The following is a 22,079-nucleotide window of genomic DNA, read 5'->3' on the forward strand; positions in this document are numbered from 1 at the left end:
TTAGGATCTGCATATCAACGGGGACATGGTATTGGTAGTTTCTTTAAAGGTTTAGCACGTACTGCATTACCGTTTCTTAAACAAGTTGCAAAATCATTAGGTCGCATTACAAACAGAAATTTAAGTAACAGGACATGTATTAGAAAACCATCTAATAAAAATGGGTTCGTACGCATGTAAAAGAGGCTGGTGAAACATTAAAGACAAAAGCTGTAAATAAAGTTAGTCAGTTACTATCTGCTAGCGGTAAGAGACTGCCACGAAAACGTAAAACTCCCGTAATATGATTTGGACCACCAGTGAAACGTAAACCATCTCGTACTCTTCAACGTAAAACAAAAAGAAGGAAGACTAAAGATATATTTTCATAATGGTACTACTTAATTCGAATAACCATGAGTGTTATACTTTGGAATTTGTCTTATTTTCAGTTCCAATGACACAAACTGCTATAGAAGCAACTTCACACGTGGAATATTTTCCTATTTCTACACTAACTTCAGTAGGATTTATCGAATTTGTTATTCCTAGTGAAACAGGGGAATTTATTCCTCCACCATATCTTTATCTTTACATGCGTTGTAAAATTACAAAATGAAATGCTAATAATTCAGATGACAGCGATGTAGTTGCACCAGTAAATAAATTTCTACACTCATTATTTAGTCCAGTTGATACTTCATTAAATGATAAATTAATAAGTTCATCATCACGATCTTATCCTTATTACGCATATATTGAAATCTTGTTAAATTATTCAAATGATGCATCGAAAACACATTTGACATCTTCTTTATGGTACAAAGATACCACATAACAATTTAATACATTATATGATAAAATACTGGCTTTGACAAACGTGCTGCTTTTGTTAAGAATAGTGCACCGTTTGAAATGTATGGACGTATTCATGCTGATATTGCAAGTTTAGGTCGTGTCCTTCCAAACAAAGTTGGTCTGCATATTAAATTAGATCGAAAAATGATATGTTTTGTTTAATGCATGTTCCAAATACATCTTATAAAGTAGTGCTTGAAGAAGTTACGGTGTATGCACGACGTGTAGACACATCTGTACGTGTTGCTATGGAAATAAATGCAGGTATGATGCATGAAACGGCCAAACTGCCTTTCACAAGAGTTGAAACTCGATCATATACAATACCTCAACAAGTAAATTCATAGAATCTTGATCATTTGTTCGTTGGAAATGTACCTACAGCGATCGTTATCAGATTTGTCTCTAACGCGGCCTTTGATGGAAAATCAGAAGTTTATTCCTTTTAATTCCAAAAATGTAATGTTAACAAGTTGCAACTACAAGTTAGTTCAAAATCATTTCTTCTCAATCTCCCTACCCCTGATTTTTCAAATAATTTATACGTTCTATGGTTCCAGATTCTGTTCTCCGGTACAGGAATATTTCATAAAGATGATGGCCATACTATTACCTATGATGAATGCCCACATGGATACACTCTTTATTCATTTATTGTATCTCCTACTGCTACATTGGATGATACTATATGGTATATTGTACGCGATGCTCCTGTTAATTTAAAAGTTTCATTTAAAGAATCATTAGCACAACCAATCACTTGTACAAGAACAATTTGATTCTCTCATACACATAGATAAAGATAGAAATGTATATAGTGATAATTCATTTTTAAATTAAATCATTTCAGTAGCATGAGGGTTGTTGTTCACTTCTCCGTTTTCTATGGTGAAGACGACGATGAACTTATTGTTAAAGAGTTACTAATCCAGATGTACCATTCATACAAACCTGGACATTTAAACCTCCGTGCGCTACTACTGAACTGTGTGAAACAATAATAGAGGCAAATACTTGTATGATAATTTTTACGAAATGCAATGGCGCGAAGGAGATGTCAAATACACCTTAAAGAAATTTTTCGAAAATACTGCACAAATATTTCATCTGTTTATACATATGGGAAAACTCGCCAGGACTTTCTGCAGGAAATTCTTCAACGTGATATTATCAATCTCGAGGATTTGGACTGTCCACACTACACATCTCTAGGATTCCATGCGCCAAAGTGTGCACGTTATAATCATCGCTTTGGACAAGTGTAGTGTACATGAAGCCTTGTTATACAGTGAATATGTAAAAGTGTAATACTATGTTTTATTTGTGAACAATAGCAATGATAAATTTATTCCTTTTCCAATAAAGAAATAAAAAATGTATACAGATAAAATTTTGAAGTTCATCTCACAAGTAAACCTTACGTTTGGGTGAATCGAGTTGCTGACTGAGACACATATGAGAAAGTAGTACTAAATGTGGTCAGTATTTCAGTGAAGTTGTAGGTGCGAAGCTCCAGGGGTTTAGGAGATACAGCTACCAGAACATCATATGGAAGTACAGAATAGTCTTCATACAGTTGGAGGTAAAAGCTCTGTAAGACCTCTTGTAACGACAAAAGATGAATAACAAATATATGGGTACATATTAGGACTAGGGGGAAGTCATATAGTAAGGGTATACCTGACGGCGGCCATCTTGAAATCCGCCATTTTGAATTAAGGTTAAGTTCTTAAAATAGGAATAGGGTCATGTGATACATGATTTAAGGCTCAAATTTAATCAGAAGAACAATGGTGACGTTAATTTTGATTTACGCGCAATTGGTAAAAAGTTACAGGGAAATTAAATATTGTTGCAGTATCGTTAACAATTCCGTCAAAGCAGTGTGTTAGTCCTTTACCCCACCTTGTAAATTTTGTTAATGATAATAATTAAATAAAAAGCAGGTGGATAAATATTAGGTTTATGGCAAGAGTTGCCTTAATGGCGGCCATGTTCAAATCCGCCATTTTGAATCAGACAAAAGTTTTAAACAAAACGCATAACATTGACATCTTATTAATAGCAAATTTTATCATAAATCCAACGGTATAACCATTTTTGCTTTATCATTAACCAGCATTTGTTATCGCATAAACAAGTTTCTAATTTAGGGAAAATCACCAAAGTGGAATTGAGTCATAATTGAACTTGGGTCTTCCTTCCAGAAAAGTCCTCAATTAGTACAATCAATATGTAATTCAGAAAAGGGTGCATGACTTGCACAAATGCTCTGCTCACAGTGAGCACACCTGGCAAATTCAATCGAGTTACACTTGACATTTTTCGTTAACAATTCCGTCAAAGCAGTAGTCGTAAGGAGCGATCCATTTAATTTTGTGCTGGTTAATGATAAAGCAAAATGGTTATACCGTTGGAGTTATGGTAAAATTTGCTATTGATAAGGTGTCACTGTTATGCGTTTTGTTTAAAACTTTTGTCTGATTCAAAATGGCGGATTTGAACATGGCCGCCATCAAGGCAACTCTTACCATTGACCTAATATTTATTCACCTGCTTTTTATTTAATTATTATCATTAACACACAATTTACAAGGTGGGGTAAAGGACTAACACATATACTGCAACAATATTTAATTTCCCTGTAACTTTTTACCAACTGCGCGTAAATCAAAATTAACATCACCATTGTTCTTCTGATTAAATTTGAGCCTTAAATCATGTATCACATGACCCTATTCCTATTTTAAGAACTTAACCTTAATTCAAAATGGCGGATTTCAAGATGGCCGCCGTCAGGTATATTCTTACTATATGACTTCCCCCTAGTCCTAATATGTACCCATGTATTTGTTATTCCTCTTTTGTCGTTACAAGAGGTCTTACAGAGCTTTTACCTCCAACTGTATGAAGACTATTCTGTACTTCCATGTGATGTTCTGGTAGCTGTATCTCCTAAACCCCTGGAGCTTCGCACCTACAACTTCACTGAAATACTGACCACATTTAGTATTACTTTCTCATATGTGTCTCAGTCAGCAACTCGATTCACCCAAACGTAAGGTTTACTTGTCAGTGATAAAAAACTGGGTCATATGTGAGTGGTATTTATTCCATTGATACAATTCCACAAACAATGCAATGTCCTGTTGAACAAATCATTAATATCGATAGTCACTCCGGAGGAACTCATTGAGTTGGATTATACATAAACAAAAATCATGAAGGATTTTACTTTGATAGTTTACGAATGCCAGTGCCAAAACAAATCATTCATTCTTATGAAAAAATCTAAAGTTTATTATGTAAATATTCAAACATACCAAAACGAAGAATCCGTGTTGTGTGAATATTTTGTATTATTTTTCATGTATCATATAGTACGGAAAAATTCATTTGAAAAACTTGGTTTGTTTCATAAAAAATTAACAAGTGATAAAATTGTATATAACCATGTAAATATTTTTAAAAAGAAAACAAAACATTTGCCTGCAATAATATATTTATTTGTTTATATATTATGTACATAAATGTATATAAATGGGAAAAACTTTTTAAGATAAAACTTTGAAATTTTACTTTTGTTTCATTTCACGAACATAAACATAAAGGTAATCTTGTAACATTGAAAATGTGTTGGTTAATGCTGTTGATCGTTGGAACTTCCACCAATAATTAAGTTGTGCATTTCGATATGCACAACCTGATTTTTATCAAGTTTTGTATTTTGTTCATGAAAAGAACAATATTCATTCATAACATTTGCACATAATTCATTTAATGGTGGACATTGTTTTGATTCAAGACCAATAACATTATCTAACGAAAATAATTTCTTATTCCAAATGGATTTCTCTGCAACTTTACAATAAAAGGTTTCATCTTGCAAACATAATTGATATACAGGGTTACGTATATGTGATACAGTATACCCGTTTTTATTATTCCAAGTTAGTCAGTGTAAGTTTGATGTTAACCAATAAATTTGTTCTTGACATCCTATATATGATTGATTGTCTTCAAACGGTGATATTACTAAACAATGCAAATTTAATATATCATCACACGCAGTTGAACAAAATTCACGAATAATAAATTCGTTATTTGAAATCTTAGAAAACATTGTATGTCAATAATGTATTCATTAACGTATGGTGAAAATTCATGTTTACGATGCAAGAAAAACGGTATAATTTATCCAAAAAATTCCATGTTGTTTAAACATTCACGCGTTTTCGACTAAAGTTTCTGATTGAGATTTCACTATGATGTTCTTCAAACACCAAACAAATCAATAAGAGTTATTCGTTCGATAAATGCTGTACAGCAAAAGTTACAATATCATGAACACTGATGCGTAAGATTCAACTTACATTGTTCAGGAAACGATATTTAATCGTAAGTATACATTTATAGTTTTTAAAACACACAGTTCACTAATGTTATTCTAACTACAAGATACACAAATATAATTACCACTACCAATATGAGAATACCTCTTTTTTAAACACAAACTATTTACAGAAACACAGTCACTTCAATAAATCAGTTTGCATATGATTTGTCACTAATAAGGGACTTATTTACAGGAACACACTCAGTTCATTCACTTTCCATATGATTTCTTTTGTCTTTATTTTCAAAAATTCTCACTACTTCACTCATAAAATTAACGTCCTTTTCTTCAATTAAATCAAAATGTTTCATAAAAAAGTTCTTGAGTAAATATACCTATAATATGTGATCTTGCGTATACACAAAATATGTCTTTCACTTTAACGTCCATCAAGGATTTCAGCGCACGTTCTTCTGATTCCTCTGGACTCGTAAACAAGCTCTCACGTCCCATTTGATTTTCCAATCCTTCTGCACTCCCACCGCAACATAAAATTTTATCAGTGTCCCAATTAGTAATGGCGTCAATTATACATTCACGATCCACTTTTTGACTACTGCATAAACAATTCAAACTCCAAAATTTTGAAGTCAATCCTCTTAATATGACGGTGATGCAGGTGGCGATGGCGACACCGTTCAAGATGGTGTTTTTGGTTCCTCCAATTCCTTTCTTCATCCGAGGATGATGATTAAATTTCATCATCCGAAGATGATGATAAGTATACTACTTCCAGGGAAATCCGACTGTTCTCGGACTTTACCTTCTTCCTTCGCGGAGGAGATGATAGCGTCTCCTCGTCGTCAAGTTCGCTGAAAACTAACTTGCGTACGGGAGCCATACCGAAATACATACAACAATCTCCTGAAACTCAGTATTTAAGCATTTACGTCACAACAACATGGCGTCCTAACAAAAACAAGTTCACACGTCCGCTACCGACTTACGTATCCAATCTCGTGAACATTCCAATGACTTTCTTCTCAACAAAGAATGCCGCCCTATTCTCGAAAATTCCTGGAATTTTTAACATGCGTTCACTCAAGGTTAACATTCCAACTACTTCTCTGTGAACAATAGAAGAATAACAACGCACATCTGCATTCAACCTCTTCCCCAAACAATCATACGCTTTTCTTAGAAATTCAAAACATTGTTTCAAGTCAAGGAAAAAGCCTATTATTCGAGAATCTTGAATAGAAAGAAAAAGGAATGTAGGCTGTCAATTATTCTAATTTCTTACACAAACAAACATCTGTGCAGGGTGAGTCAAAAGTCCTTGGACACCTGCATAAGTTTGAAAATCGACGGGAAAAGTAAAAAGTGATGATGGGAACAGAGGTTTGATGAGGAGCCGCAACTTTTGGAGTGTGTCATTCATGGCCGCCATCTTGAAATCCTTCATTTTGGATTCAAGAATTTTTTTTTAAATGGGAAGAGGGTGTATGACACACCAAATAACACTAGCTTGAGCTCAGGAATTTAGTGGTGTAATTTGTTTTTTTTTCTATCTTGTACAGTTTAGAAGTTATTAATGTTCAAAGGTGGGAAATTACCTTGATACTGAATGTTACAACACATGTTCTGCGTGTTGTCCATCCCGTGCAATGCACAACTATAGTGGCCGCAACCACTCTGACTGCACATGGAGGAGAATGTCTCCTGAAATTTGATCACAGGCTTGTTGGATGCGTTCCTCCAGGTGTATCAAATCACGGATTGTCTCAGCATACACTATCTGCTTAAGATGTCCCCAAAGGCAAAAATCAAGGGGCGTAAAGTCAGGGGTTCTGGGCGGCCATTCCACAGGACCACGGCGACCAATCCGCTTCCCTGGCAATTGTTCATCCAACCATTCACGGACACAAAGTCCATAGTGTGGAAGGGCTCCATCGTGCTGAAAATAAGATGGGAAAATGCCGTCAGCATTCAGTGTGGCAGGGAACACAAGTTCTTGCAGCAGCATCAGATACTGTGGTGCAGTTAAGGTGTTGTAAATGAAAAATGGTCCAATGATGCGGGTGTCCCATATGCCACACCACATCATCACCTTTGCTGGACTATGTTCTCGACTCGGGTCAACCCAGTTCGGATTTGCGTCACACCAGTATCGACAATTATGTCGATTAACCTCCCCGTTCAAAGTGAAATACGCCTCGTCGCTGAACAGTATGCTCTTGGCAAACGCAGGATTCAGTTCATGTTGTTCAGTAGCCCACATGCAGAACTCCAACCGGCGATCAAGGACATCCTCGTTCAGTTTATGTTGCATGTGCAGCTTGTAAGGATGCCACTGATTGGCGTGCAATATCCGGACAACGGACTAATTTGTCAAATTTACATACTATACATAGTAAAAAAATTATACTAACCAGTTACTGCCTTGTTCTTGTTTTATTATCAATTCTTATTAATCTCCACAATCTGCCTGTTGTCTTGTATACGGTCTTACATAAATGCTTTTGCGTCCAAGGCTTTACCTGCCACCGAAACGCCTCTTCTGACTGTCTTTGTTTTAATTTTGTTCGTAACCTGTATTCTACTTTTGTCCGTGGTACAAATTCCCGATTTTTCACTCAAGATTCTTTAAAATGTTTAAGAATATCAAATGAACAAAAGTGAAGTGTGATCAGTTGCAACAAGTAAAGAAGCTTTAAACGAATATATCAATTTATTTCCAGATAGGAAACTACACAAAATTTATGCCAAGTCTATAAAAGAACTGATAATAATTTACAGCAACTGGGTACCTAAGAAAATGTTAAACCAAATAAGTCAATTGAATAAAATGGCATTCTTCAAATTACCAACTTGTTAAGAAATTGGAAACTTTCGGGGGAAGCTCCTCCCTTATCCACCCTTTAGCGACACCCCTGTATCCAATTCAGGTGGTATATACTTAAAACAAGGGAGATGATATAGTATGACACAGTAAGAACGGCATAGAGAACAGAAGGGCATGGGTGGGGGTGGGAGTGTTGGTGGATAATGTGGGTTTATCCCAATACAATGTAGCACAGTTGGTGTTTAAAACGCTTGCTTCATTCTACAGAGAATGTTTGACAAATCCTGATATCAATATAGTATACTGTGTTTGTACTCTGTTCTCATATTCTGTTCTGTTTATAGGTCAGATCATAGGTTCGGTTTTCTATGTTCAGAGCGCATTGGTATACAACCTTTCCCCTCATACCTATTTCGTCTATTAAAACAAACTTGCTATACTCATTTCTTATCACCTATAGTATTTTTCGAGATACATTTGGATTGTGTGCTTTTACCCGGGACCACTCCAGAGGGGTCCAAAGCTAATGGGATGGATTTCTGGAGGGAATTTTCTCGACCTTCTCCCAATTTTCCTGGTTCAAGTATGTTATGGGCCTAATACATAGCACCTCTGGAAAGCTTGTTTCATGCTGAAGATAACTATAAACCATGACTTTCCAATGAACAGTGTTGATGCAATAGCTATTTCACTGCGAGTCAACGATTTTTTTTATACTAACAGGGTTAATGGGCCCCAGGAACTTACTCCTTTGTCCATGGTACCTAATGTTTTGTGCATGAACATATCTTTGTTATTTTCATCGAATGGACTAGGTTTGATTTGGATGTCCAGATGACACGTTTATGCCCGTCCCTTGTGAGCATTTGAAATTAAGGAATAAACGCTTATACCTTGTTCTTGAGAGATCATGTTTAATCCTATAGGTATACGAATTTCTAAAACAAAGATATACGAATTTCTAAAACAACTTAAAATAAAATTTACCGTTTCCCCATCCCGCATTAATCTTCTGGTACGTACAGAGCAAAGCAAAGTTCTTTAAACAAGCTAATTGTTCGCAGGAAGTGCCATGAAATGAGGAACATTTTAAATGAAACCACTGTGGACATGCATCGCAAGCAACATTCTAGTGTTCTCCTTATCTATGTCATTCAAAAGGTCTTCCTCACGTGTACCGCAGTGTTCTTTTACAGAAATAGCCTTCATTATGTGGATCTTCCTAATTGGATCGCACTTGTGTTATGCCAGAGATGCAAATAACCACTCGCCCGGGCCGGGCGAGTATTTAATATCATGCCGAAGCTGAGTAAATGATTTCTATTGTGGGATGTGGGATGTAGCTTTTTTCCTGGGCTAGTGAAATTTTGTTACTTATTTGCATCCCTGCGTTATGCGTTCTTTCCTTCTTCTTTATCCTTTCTTTTTTCCGCTCTTGTTTTACTTTATCTCGTTTCAAGATCTTGGCCGTCATTATCTTTCTTCATTCATATGGCGATATAACATTTGATAATTTCTTATTCTTATGTTTCTTCTTCCAAGTCTTCGCAATTGATCCAACCCAAATTATATGAACCTTAAAATTTGGTGGTACTTCCTTATGACCATTCTTATTCAAACACTTCGGAAGCTTTTGTGTTATCACTATGTTCTGAAAATCAAAATTAGCGCTTTGAACTTCACGTAATGTACAATCTTTCAGAACCTCATAAGTGAACCTGGATTATGAACCCATATTTCAGTAACATCTACCTGACAAGGGGATCTCACAGACGAGTAGACTTGAGATTTGGCTTGAGATGTGTTACTAACAGTTTACAGATTTTCCATATTTCCAGTGGATCTATATATTGAAGTTTCCTTCTTAATAACACTTAACATTTTCAATGTTTACACAATTTTGTTTAAATTTATCTCTAACATTTGAAATTATTGACTGATGTAATTTAGTGTTCTGAGTAAACGGCAACCGAGAAACTGCAGTATTATTCCAAACGTCTCTTTCTAGGCTACTTTCAGTGTATTTGGAATAGTTGACAGCATTTGGTTGAAAGGAAACAAGCCACATTTCCTAAAATCATTTCCGATAGAACAGGGGAAACAATTGTTGACTACTGTCGACAAATGTGAGAAGTTATATATATCATAACAGTTATTTACGTTCTTCAGTTGGCTTTGCCAATCACGAATGTCTTCTTCCATTCTGTATTTAAAGGTTCGAAGACACTAACATCTGCTGGTTGAAGAATATGTGTCGTATTACGTACTAATCCATATGGAATTATTCCATTTTCGCCGAGAAACACACTAAGTTCCATAGCTAAGTGGATGCGGTGTCCATCAAGAAATACAATTCCTGTCTATTTATTTTAATATTATTTTATTTCAGCCATTTGTGTAAATCATTTAAGATATATTCACGAAAATTATCACTTCTCGTTCTGCCTGATTCTTATCTTTGCAAAAACCAGTCCTTTGACAGCAGGGCCGGCGTTAGCAGTTTTGCCGCCCTGGGCCGTACTTTCATATGCCGCCCTTTTAATCCGCAAACCTTATTTTAGACAGAAAACGTTGAAGTGTCACGAAAAAGTAAGACACTCCATTTAAAAACACATATGAAATAAAATAAATAAAATAAAATAAACAAAATTGAACTGCCTCTCTCGAATGCTTACGTAATATTTAAACGACTCAATATATGACACAATATTCAGTATGCTCGATTTCGCTCTATATCTGTGATATACAGTAGCGCATGCAGAAAATAAAATAAAAATATGTTTTAGTCATGACCAAGAATATTACTTTTTAAGCTTATTATATATCGAAAGGTGTTTCCAATAGAGTACTGTGCATGAAGATAATATAGTGAATCAGATATTACGGCAAAACAAAGCGATTAGCTTAAGCCGTATAATGTACTAAAACACAATATATATACATTAATTCAACATATCTTAGTTGAAAGAAATTTTTCTTGCTTTGATGTGAGCAAATTCCTGTATCACATTCGCGTAGTCCAATGTTTCTGCCAATTCGTGTTCTATTGATATCATCGCTAGACCACATAGCTCAAGCCTGTTTCAGACATGGAAAAACGTAGATAGTTTTTAATAAGTTTAAGTTTCGAAAAACTTCTTTCTCTACTTGCCACTCTTACCGGTAAGGTTAACAAAATCCTAAGAGCAACACTGACATTGCGAGCAAAGTCATGTTCCTTAGTTCATTTTAAATTCCCTTTTGGTGAACTTTTAGGCTTAATTATAGCGGATAACACTTTCAGTTCGTCTTTCAAATCACTGTGGTTAATATCTTTCGATTCTTCGTGTGTTGAAAGGCTGGCAAGTTTAGTATACTTGTCAGACAAATGTTCAAGTGGCATATCTTTAAGATTACTTATGTCGCAAAGAAAACCGAAATACTCACTGTGATGTTTAAGTTGCTCAAACCTTTTTCTTAAAGCTAACACAATCGCGTCTAGAACTTTGTAATAAAAATCGATCTTGTATCTTGTTTGTGGACTTTCAGTAGCTTCATTCTCTGCCTCGTACTGAAACTGTCTCTTCTTTCGACTTCGAGCTTGCACTGTATTATCTATTCGTGGATCACCTATACTAATACTAAAACCAACTCCATCGCATCAACTAAGTAAGAGTGAAACTTTGCATCGTTTCTGCTCCATTTAAAGTACTCAGATATATTTTTAAGAAACCCGGCTGTGTCCAACACATGAGAATCAATGCTTTGGAGATTTTTGCTTACTATGTTTATGTGGAGTAAAAAGTCATACTAGACAACGAATGAATAAAGGAAAGTAAAATCACGCAGCTGATTTGCTATACACAGAGCATTGTGGGTGACCATTCTATCTCTTCTATTGTAGTTACTTATTTGAAGTAAGGCACCCTAAACTTCCCCAACTTGATATCTAACTGGAGTCAGAGCATCAATTCGGCTCTCCCACCTTGTGGTGCTTAATGGTTTTAAAGTGAGACTGCCAATATGTTCCTTTAGCGTGGTCCAACGTTGAACTGACGCAAAAAGTCATTTTTTTAACTACACACACAAAAAAAAATAATAAAATGAAACGACGTACTGAGATGCTGTGACTGCACCATTAACGATGAGGGTTAGTGAATGACTACTGCAAACAACATAGAAGGCTCGGAAATTTATTTCTAAATTCTCTTCTGGGTACCTCAAGAAAAAAAACATGCTGCACAATTTCCTATATTCGGAATGAACAATTTGTAAATTGGTTAAAAACTCGCTGTTAGAACTTAAATGTCTCTAGACGTTGTAGATGCTGTAGGTCTCAATTGGGAGCGTACTTTTTGCATACTTGGAGTGGAACGTTAGGACATTGCTGAATAGAACAAAAATATAAAAGACACCTTGATCATCTTATCCATTCTATTTGAAAATCTTATCTACGCTGCTGCAAGCAAAATATTGAACGTGAGATACCTGTGGCTAATAGTTTGATAATTGAAAATGAGAGGGTATGCTCTGAATTTCCTAAGTGAGTATTTTCCTGAATGTGAGTGAAGTAAGTTCAATGACATCCTCAGGTGAAAAGTTTATTTTTCCCATTTTTGGGCCGATTACGAAACATTATATTTTGATAGTATTCCTTTCTTTTTCAAATTTTGCCGCCCATTAGACTTGCCGCCCTGGGCAGTAGCACGGCTCGACCCCCCCTCGCGCCGGCCCTGTTTGACAGTTTCCATGACAAGACGTGGTAATCTAATATGCCAAAAAATGTAACCATTGGAAATAAAGTCTGGCCATTTGCAGACAAAACCAAAAGACCAATGATTGTTTCTAATCATTCCTGCGATGGATTTCTTGGACATTTTCCCCAATCTTTCGATTCCATAAATTTACCGATTTAGAGCAAAAGCTAAAACTATAGTAGTTTCCTTGCCATTAAAGGTTCGGATGGTATCTTAAAGAATATTGGATGCGTTAATACTTTGAAGGTATTCTTCTAGTTTTTAAAAGCACTTTTGAAAAAGTCCTCAGTTACTGTTGCTTTAGCCAAGGTAATAACTGCAAGAATTCTCCAAACTAATACTGGATTTCTTGTTTAAAACGATTCATATCATTTCTATCCTGAGTAGCTATCTTTGGAAGACATCTTTCTGTTGTTGCATTTTATAACATTGTGCGTTGTATTCAAAATGCCGCGGTGCCTCAGTGATAGAGCGTTCACCTCTGGTGCTTGGGGTCCCGGGTTCGATCCTAGCCCCCGTCAAGTGAACTTTGTGGTGGACAAACACCGTGTGCGTGGGTTTCCTCGGGGTTCTCCCGTTTCCTCCCACTTTCTTCATTCCACCATTTCATTTATTACTCATCATACCGTCTCCTTTAGCCTAACCGGCATAACCGTGGGACATAAAACTTAAAGATTTCATTTCAAAATGCCCGTTTTATTTCGAACAAATACAACTTCGGTGATTTGAATAATCCACTCAACTATACCTTGTCCTTTGCTATAGTTAACACTAGATTCAGTTTTTCTTTTTAGATACTCGACAATGAATTCTATCTTGCATTGTCCTAGGTGGAACATGAATTTCTCTGGTTACTTCACATATAGTAGGGTTTAAACGGGGTAATCCTGAATTTGCGTTATCTATCTTCCCCCTCCAAAAAATTTTCAAAATCTTCAAATATCTCGGTTTTCCTCCAAAACATAAGTTAATACCATTCTTGGAGTATTTTTTAAAATCCACTTTCAGTAATCATCAATACTCAACTAATAAAAATAATTGACTCCTTATCACTCACTTTTGGTGATTACTGACTTACTTTGTAATTAATTCTGATATTTCACCAAGAAGCAAACCCATATATATGCAAATTTTTATAAAGCAATCCAGGTTTTTAGTCTAGAAATCTGGGAGCCCTATATATAACCAATTGCTCTCAGTGCATTGTAGAGAGCATCTTCTGAATATTGGTGAATTTGACTACGATTTCCTTTCATGACTTCCAATTTCCTTCCCTATACATCTATTTCTTTCTATTTATCTGAAAGGAATGAGTAAAAAAAAAAAATAATAATAACTTCAGAAACTTTAGGAAATTGATATTTGTAATTGTAATAATACCAATAGGACTGACTTCTGGTTTTCAAATCAAAAGTATTCAGCCTATGCACTATTACTAGAAAATTTAAATTTGTGGATTTTACCGTATATACACGTATGACTAACAATGTGAAAGAGAATACTTGATGTGGGCACGATATGAACGCATTTTCACGCAAATGTAATTCCAGTACTCACAGTCAGTCCAGAAATCTGACTGTTAGAAAATCACTCCGTTTTTTTTTTCTTTTTTTTTTTTTTAATTTCAGTACTCAACCCCACTTATACAAACGAAATGCTAAGAAATGTTAAAATTAGTTTTATGCTTTTCGTTCCCTTAATAGATACAAATCATAAAATAATATCATTTGTTAATTTTACCTTACATAACAAGTACACGTGTACAGTCAGAAATAATATTAAGTATAAGTTAGAGGTATAAGAAATTATAGCTCCAACCTATACTTAATATTGTTTCTGACTGTACATAGCTGGAACAAAGTCTTTTTTATTATGTTTTACATAGTTGATCCATGCATTACAACAATGTCTCCTTTGTCCTTCCGTTACTGCAATTCAGGATGACATTTTAATGCAACATGCAATCGGCTGACTACAAGATGAATGACTGAAGGTCATGATTCGTGTTGCCAAGTTTCACAGTACAACGTTTTCTTATTCTTCGCTGCACAATACGCAAATAGCCGACTTCTTGTAAGGGACTATGACTAGGAGAGCATTCACCCCATCAACGGCGCCGACTTTCCAAAATTTATGTGGGTACATTTCAATAGCGGGACGTGTTAGCCTATGTTACGTGTTAGCGAGACGTGTTTTCAGGGAAGTCTGAATGTTTGATTAATTTATTTTTAGTTAAAATCTTTTATGAACCCTGTCATAAATGCCTGTGCTGTGATAAAGTAAAATATTCCGCTACTATAAGGATAAGTTGGGGCTGCCCTAGTTCAGTCGGTAACACGGCTGACTTAAACGCAACAGAAACGGGTTCAAACCCGAATCCAAACTAAAACTCTTGTGGGTGCGGTGCACCCACAAGATTATTTCACTGGGTGTCGGAGTCCCGGGGCACCCACGTAGGCGGCGCGCATGCACCCCATTGGATTGAAAGAAAATTATGCTTCTCCACTATACCTTTACTTTTTTAAAAAAATAACTTTTTTCGATCATTTTTGTCATCCTATGTAGATTTCATATCACTGTCGCCAAAAAATGATAATAAGAAGCAAAAATTCTAATCTTAAAGTTGTTGTATTTACAAGATAACCAAAAGAGTTCTTGACGTTTTTGACGTCCTATTTAATGAAGCGCTAACAGAAAAGAAACGAAGTGACTTACGCGCCGGAAAAGCGGAGGATGCTTAGTGTGACTCAAGGATCTTATAAAATAGAGGATATGCCCTTATAGTAAAATCTTGAAGCCATACGTCACAGTTTCGCCACCCTTACTCTGCCCACTCCGCCCAATAGAATCGCAATGTTTTGAGCCAACAATCATGGCGGAAACGAAAGTATCCAATCAGACAATGGCAGAAACGAGAGTAGCTAATCAGACGTGTCGATACTCGGTTGTTTTTTTGGCTTCATCGATTTAATAGGATGAAGATACATATGGGCAGATCCTCTACTTATAACATCCTTGGTGTGACTATTGACCTGCGTCAAAACAGACACGTTACACATACATGCAGGAACGTAGTGTCCATTAAGGCTATAAGGCTTAGCCTATCCATTTATTAATACATCAGCCTGAAATGTTGCTTTTGGAGATCGATACAATTAATTTTATTAAAATGGATTTATTTTAGGATGCACTGTTTAAACATCACGTCAGAATAGATCGAAGCTTCTGCAAGAACTTATTGTATTCTATGGGCTGCTAGCCATCCGCCTTTATCATGTAATCCCGTCACCCGCAGCAGACGAAAACAATGGTAGAAATAAGAGATTATTCTAGCATGGCGAAAACCATGAGCAATAAACAAATTCAACACAATGCAACGAAAGTGGACGAAGGCTGACGAAAGTCTAGACTTTCGGGTGTTTGAGTAAACAAAAGCGACAGGACGCGGTCTTGTAAGAAAGTATAAAATAGAGAAACTTTGAAAAAATTAGGGGCGCGCATTCAGTCACAAGGACTGACAAAGAAAGGGAAAAAAAGGAAAGAGAATAAAAATATTATTATAAATAGAACTAAAACATCAGGGATCTTATTGTGTACTGGTTTGCGTTATCGCAGCGTAAAATTTACATTTTAGTTGGCGATAATTGGCATAACAGTTATAACTGCTTGTTGTATTATTTGCGTTGCGTTGCGTTGTGACCCCGCAAGTTTGGCGAAGATCGATACTGAAAGAGGCCTCAGATGAGGTGGAACCACTGCCTTCTACATCCGTCGTCCGCTCCCTCTAGTGAATCGAGGAGGCGGTGGGTGGAACTGAATTGAAGCGCTTCGCCGCCGTAGACAGGCGAAAATCTCACCGCCTGTACTAGCTCCTCCTACAATTGAAATTATAAGCTTGAAATTTGTTTGTTTTGTTCTTGTTATGGTTTTATTAGTTTATTAAGTTTTTTTATGATGTTATATAAATAGTGAAGGATGCGTATGACTGGGTTTAGAAACCTGATTTATAAATTTCTTTTCTGGTGGCCTTATGTAACCTAAGGACTAAAATTTTTGTAAAACAGCAGCCAGCTGAAGAGAATTGGAAATGCCATAAATTAAATGAAAAAACGGTATATATGGTGAAAATTTTGGAACGGGATGTGATTGATGCCTATAAACATGGACGGGACCAATGTGAGCGGAATGCAGAAAACCTAAAGCAATTGTTACAGGAACAAGTGGATGAAGCGCAAGGTAGATACGAAAATTTGTTCCGCAAAAATTTAAAAAAATTAGAGTAGACGTAATAATCAGTGAATCAATACTAATCAAAACTTTCTAGGAAATTCGCCTGAAACAAATAGAGTTGAATGTAATATATCTGTATAGAGTAATGAAACTCAAACATTTAAGTTAGATGGAACGCGAATCAGTCAACAAAAAAACTTGTGCAGGCAAACTTTTTTCTTCATCAGATTTGGATGAAGAAAAGAATAAACAGCAGGCTAGACACAAACGTATTACAAACTCAAAATGGCGGAAAGGAAATTTCGTGTCGCAAACCATATGTTAATCAATGTCAGAAGGCTGGAACAGTTGTAAAAGATAGAATAGGGATAGAAGCTTCGGGTCGAAATAAAGAAAGTATGCATTAGGAAAATAGTCCATCGCACAAGATGCGCACAGGATCTTATTTGCGCGAACTACACCATTTTCCACGATTTGACGGACAAATGACTCAAGGCGTAGCACAGATTTTCCTTGATGACTTGATACAGACCATGAATATGTACGTATTAACGGATTAAGATCGTATGTACATAATTGGTCGATATTTAGGGAGATCTGCAAAAAATTGGTACGGAAGTGTGGCAAGTCAAATCAAAACTTTTTAAGATTTCGTGCAATTGTTTAAATTACAGTACATATCTGAACGGATGGAGAGGGCGCAAAAACGTCGTCTCTATTCGTTGATATGATAAAAGTAAATATTCTTCCTTACTGGAATTTGTTCAATATATTATAGAAACGTACAATTCTATAGTCAAGTCGCCATCTGACCAAGAATTGAAAGATTTGGTTTTAGATTGTCTTCCAAGTGAAGAATCAAAAATTCTTAAACTAGGATTGGTTAGTACCGTTCAGGACTTAATACTTAGAATAGCTGACCTGGAGTGCAATCCTAATAGTTATCACGACAATCTTAGTGGTGTAAAGTTTCAAAATAAGAAACCATACATAAGGAAAACATTCATAGCTTAACCTAAACAAACCCGAATCGATAAGTCTGTTCAAACCGACCCCATGATAGAGTTAGCGGAAGAACGGTGGTAGGAAACTCCTAGAAATTTTAAAAATTAAGACGGGAAATTTGTGCAATTTGGAACTAAACCTGGGACTAAATTGATATTTAGGCTGAACCTTCGTTGTATTTGATGTTAAAGAGTTTCCGTCAAAATTTATTATTTTAACCTGTTTTTGCTAATGCCACCGAGAAGCCAGTGGGTTCCATGTCAGCCATTTTGATGTGGACCAGAATCTAGTAAATGAAGAAATCAAGATACGGAGAGGATCCAACACTGAGGAAGAGGAGATCAGAGTCGGAATCTCGCTTGTGTCAGGAATTCTCTGTCTACGGGTAAACATACCTGCAGTTCAGGTAACCGAATTTTTCTACATTTAATTATCAGGAGATTGAAGTTGCCAGCCCAAGATGGCGACGATTGAGCTACCATGATAATGTTACCATGATGATATAGTGCATGTGTAGTAATTGTGACGATAATCTCAGCTCAGTTAAATATATAAATGTCTCATATTATTATATTTAGCTAAATTAGTGTTGCGTTATGCATCTTATCTATCTCCTATGAATGATTTCACTTCGTTGTTTCTTTTCGAGAATGAAATCGCTTTGTTACATCTTCATAACTTTTGGTACTGATATGAAAGCAACATCGAACAAAATTTCTTTCCGTTGTTATTATTCGTATTAGCTAGGATAATATAGAATGATTGTTGTTATATGATTGTCTGAAGAAATCGTGGAGAATATAAGTTAGTTAGCCTCATGTACGCGTTTAAAGGGAATTCAGCTTCAGTTTGCTGCCCTTCCTATAGGAAGACTAACTAATAATTATCATTCTGGTTAAATTAAGGGATGGTGCTGATCAAAAATGTAAATGTTTTGTCTTCTAAATGTAGGTCTTGACATGTAGAGTACCAAGAATGCGTTCCATAGTTATGTCAGTAGTCTGTTACGTAGATTTTTTTCATTTGTTGCTGCATTTCATATGTATATATTTCATAGATCATCATCAAGTAGTAACTATAGTGTAATGGGATGTTTCATGGCTAGGTGTAGTAGCCAGAGATGCTTAGTATTTGTTGCAAATTTGATGTTAAGTTATAAAAACAGATTGTAGCGATACATTTTCAAAGACATTCAATCCACAGGTGACAGATTGACAGATGCGGTTAGATTTATATATATGTAATATATATATGTAATGTAATATATCTGTATAAGTCAGTCTTAATTAGATTCCGTAGATGGTTAACATTCATAATACTATAATAAATAAAAGTTCCAATGTGAATGATCCAAGTAAATAACAAAATCAAATAATGAAACTATTCGAGATTGTAATTAATTAAATCGAATAATACATTCAAAATTTCATTACAAACTGAAATTTTATGAAAACATAAACGTGTATGAACATTGATTTGGAATACTATTGTAATCTATTTCTGATGAAGTTAATAATGACTTTCATCGTTCTGGATATTTAGATTAATGTAGTTTATGAGTTGTAACAGTGATACTACCTAAAAGCAATAAAAGCAACTTGAGTAAAACAGTTTATTTGTTTATTATATATATACAAGGGTCACTACGAAAGTTTTCAAATACGCATTGTTGTGGCACAGTATTTGAATTCCAATAATTGCGTTCGGTAGTGGTATCCAGAGCAAAGAAGCGAAGCAAGTTTCAACTCGCATCGCTTATCGGCGTGGCCGTATCGCCTTCATTTGTTTGTTGATGTGAGCAGTATTCGGCTGTCTAAAATGGAGCTCGAAAGGGAACATTTTCGGGCAATGATCCTTTACGATTTCAAAAGTGGTTTGAACGAGACACAAAGCCTTGACGATTGCAGGGGACCTTGCTCCTTCCCGTGCTACAATTTTTCGGTGGTTTGGTGAGTTCAGAAGGGGCCGGACATCGCTTAAAGATGAAGAAAGAGCTGGACGGCAACAGCTGTGTCAGATGAAAACATTGCCGCTGTGGAACAGATGATTCGAGAAAATCCTCGAACAACTTTCAAGGACATTGAATCTACAGTGAACATTGGATAGCCAGCAGTAACAAAAATTCAAAATTCTTCATGATCATCTTCGGCTCAGGAATGTTTCATTTCGTTGGGTGCCTCACACTTTGACTGAACAGCTGAAGCGCATGAGTGTGGAATGGTGTGAAGAAATGCTGGCAAGATTTGATGGAGGCAATTCTCGACGCGTCTCTGACATTGTTACTGGTGATGAGACTTGGATCTATCAGTTTGACCCTGAAAATAAACGCCAGTCCACAATTTGGATTTTTCCAGGCGGAAATCCACCCACAAAAGTGAAGGGACCGCGATGTGTGGGGAAGAAGATGGTTGCAAATTTCTTCTCCAAATCGGGCAATGTTGCAACTGTTCCACTTGAGAAACAAAGGACTGTTACTGCTCAGTGGCAGGCCCGTAGTCAGGGGGGCTAGGGCGGGCTCAGCCCCCCTAAATTTGTTGCAGCCCCCTAACTAAAATCATATTTCGAATTAACGGGGGATGTCGGGGAAATTCCCCTTCGGTAAAAATTTATGTCCGGCTCGTATCACAGAAGTAACATAACATCCCTGTCTGGGATAAATTTTCGCCTTCTACATTTACAGCAACAATACATAAGCATCCCCGTCTCGTTCGTAAGTTTAATTCGAACACTGACTAAAATGTTGGAAGAAATTGTATTTCCAAATGTACTTTAGAGTGCTAAATTACAATTTACTTTTATTATCCTCATTTAAAGTATTGGCCTATTTATGCGCTACGCTTCTTTGAATTGCTAATATTTCTTTGATCATCAGACTTTTTTTTTTTTAATGCTTCATGTGCAAACGACCCTCGCTGCAAGAGAAAAATAATTTATGGTTATTCTATCGGCAAACATGCATTTGTGTTCACAAACAACATACTTTTACCTTAATCTGCGGATGAAGAGTTTATTTCTTCCTGTCCTTTTTGGAATTTGCAACTGGAAACATCCTTTTGCTGTGAGTCATTGGCTTTCCGTGGATATGCGAGAGATTGAAAAGACAGCATCCTTCAAGAGGGGGTCGCAACTGCTTCGCTCTAATAATCACACAGGTGTATGGGGTTAGTTTTGTGTATATTGGACATGGTAGAGAGAGGGGGTGAATTTTGACTACGTTTTATGTCACTTGATAACGGAGTAAGAAAAGTTTCCTATTCTGAATTGTATTTACTCTTGTTGTGTTGTGAGTTGAACATGGTTGCAATTGAAAGTTGATCGATGCTGGTTTCTGAAGATGCACCGAAGTTGACTTGGAGAATGAGAATTGTAGTGTAGCAGCAACTTGACTATTTGTTAAATAATTTGGAATAGGTAAGTAATATTTTTAATATATCTTTAAACTAAAGATAAGTTCGATTCACTTAATCTTTATCGGGGATGAATTATTAGATACTTACATTAAAATAATTTAATAATTGTTGCCAATCTTTGGTGCCAGAATCAAATGTTCATGCAAATCATCAGACGTAAGCCAAATCATCCAAAGTTACTACTTTGTAAAATAATACCTTGAAATCTTCTGGTATGTAAACAAAAAATGAGCGGACTAAACGGAGGTAGTAGTTGCACTTATAGGAAAAACAGAATTTTCAATTAAAAATTGAACCTTATTGGATGATAATATGTATAATGCTTTATAAATTTGAAATTTGACTTTTGACTTAAAACAGGCTGCGTTGGGGAGTTTAGCAGGGAGGCTATATAGACACAGGACCTATAGCTTAAAGTAACATCCAAATCACTATCGGTTTGAATCCGAGGACTCCCAGTACGGTTTGAACCCGAAACCAGACGCGCCGAAGGCGAGCGCTGTACCCATGAGGGTAGTCCACAAAAGTAGCAATTTGTTAATGTAGTTTCATTTTGAAGAAAAGATATCTTCAATAGAAATAAGTAAATAGCTGTTTAAATCATTAGTTCTTAAACTTTTCAGTAACTACGAAAGAAACTGATCTCGAATTCTTATTTGTACAATGTAAAGAAGAATTTC

The sequence above is a fragment of the Thermobia domestica genome, chromosome 8, assembly GCF_964235325.1.
Source record: "Thermobia domestica chromosome 8, izTheDome1.hap1.1, whole genome shotgun sequence".
NCBI lineage: Eukaryota > Metazoa > Arthropoda > Insecta > Zygentoma > Lepismatidae > Thermobia > Thermobia domestica.